This window comes from Formica exsecta, unplaced genomic scaffold, assembly GCF_003651465.1.
Source record: "Formica exsecta isolate Colony F162 unplaced genomic scaffold, ASM365146v1 scaffold1176, whole genome shotgun sequence".
Lineage (NCBI taxonomy): Eukaryota > Metazoa > Arthropoda > Insecta > Hymenoptera > Formicidae > Formica > Formica exsecta.
This window is the reverse complement of record NW_021848516.1, coordinates 29,678-31,350: the sequence shown is the minus strand read 5'-3', so window position 1 is coordinate 31,350 and position 1,673 is coordinate 29,678.

Sequence of the window (1,673 nt, the reverse complement as noted above, 5' to 3'; positions counted from 1 at the left end):
TCATACGTATTCGATTAGTAAATATGCCGATATAGTATATTTATATGGGTTTTGTGACGGAAATGCTAACGCTACAAAACATTTAATTATTAAATTTTGATTATTGTACAGCAATAAATAGAATAAACCTAGATTATTTCGAAATTATTCGTTTCTATAGTTCATAACTTCAGAAGTCAATATCTCTTGAACGAAGCGTTTGCGAGCATATTTCCAGAGGAAAATTTTTTCTTGTTTTAAGGTCCTAAATTCATATTTCAAGTTTGGCCATTTAACCCGGGAACACCCTGTATATAAGATATTATGTTAAGTTTCATGAATTATTAAACTATATATGTGTATTATGAAAGTGTGTTATGAATGTGTATAATAAAAATAGATAAATATTAGGTGTACAACTTTGCTTCCGCCGTTTTCCTATAGATGTTAGCGGCGGTAAGTAATGGTCGAAATAAATAGATCATAGACGTCATGCAATAAACTTGGGCATCTGTCAACATAACCCCATAGAAACATTAGTCGATTTGTGTCTGCATCATAAAGTTATTCTCGATTGAAAATGTCAGTTTACGAGCCAAATTCTCGTCATTTGCGGGAGGTTTTAATTTTCTGCTTCAATATGAAGAAATCTGCGGCTGAGGCTCATCGAATGCTCTCAAATACTTATGGTGAAGCCGCTATTAGTGAAAGAACGTGTCATGAGTGGTTTCAACGCTTCAAGAATGGTGATTTTCTCGTCGAAAACCGGCATAGCGGTGGAAGAGAGAAGGTTTTCAAAGATGCAGAATTGGAGGCATTACTTAATGAAGACTCGAGTCAAAGTCAAGAAGAATTGGCACGATCATTGGGAGTGACTCAACAAGCAATTTCAAAACGCCTCAAAGACATGGGAATGATTCAGAAGCAAGAAAATTGGGTGCCGTACGAGTTGAAACCGAGAGATGTTGAACAGCGTTTGTTTGCTTGTGAACAGTTGCTTGAAAGGAAAGACAGAAGGGATTTCTGCATCGCATTGTGACTGGGGACGAAAAATGGGTTCATTACGATAACCCCAAGCGCAGAAAATCATGGGGATATCCCGGCCATGCTTCCACGTCGACGGCCAAACCGAATATTCACGGCTCCAAAGTCATGCTCTGTATTTGGTGGGACCAGCTCGGCATAGTGTATTATGAGCTGTTAAAACCGACTGAAACAATCACAGGCGATCGTTATCAAACGCAATTAATGCGTTTGAGCCGAGCATTAAAAAACAAACGGCCGCAATACAACGAGAGACACGATAAAGTGATTTTGCAGCATGACAATGCTCGACCCCATGTTGCGAAAGTGGTCAAGACATACTTGGAAACTTTGAAATGGAAAGTCATACCCCACCGTATTCTGTAGACGTTGCTTCTTCTGACTATCACTTGTTTCGATCAATGGCACACGGCCTGGTTGACCAGCACTTCCGGTCTTATGAAGAAGTAAGAAATTGGATCGATTCGTGGATCGCTTCAAAAGATGACCAGTTTTTTCAACGCGGGATTAGTACGCTGCCCGAAAGATGGGAGAAAGTAGTGGCCAGCGATGGACAATACTTTGAATCATAAATGTATAACCAGTTTTTTACAATAAAGCCTCGAATTTCGGAAAAAAAACGGCGGAAGCAAAGTTGTACACCTAATAAT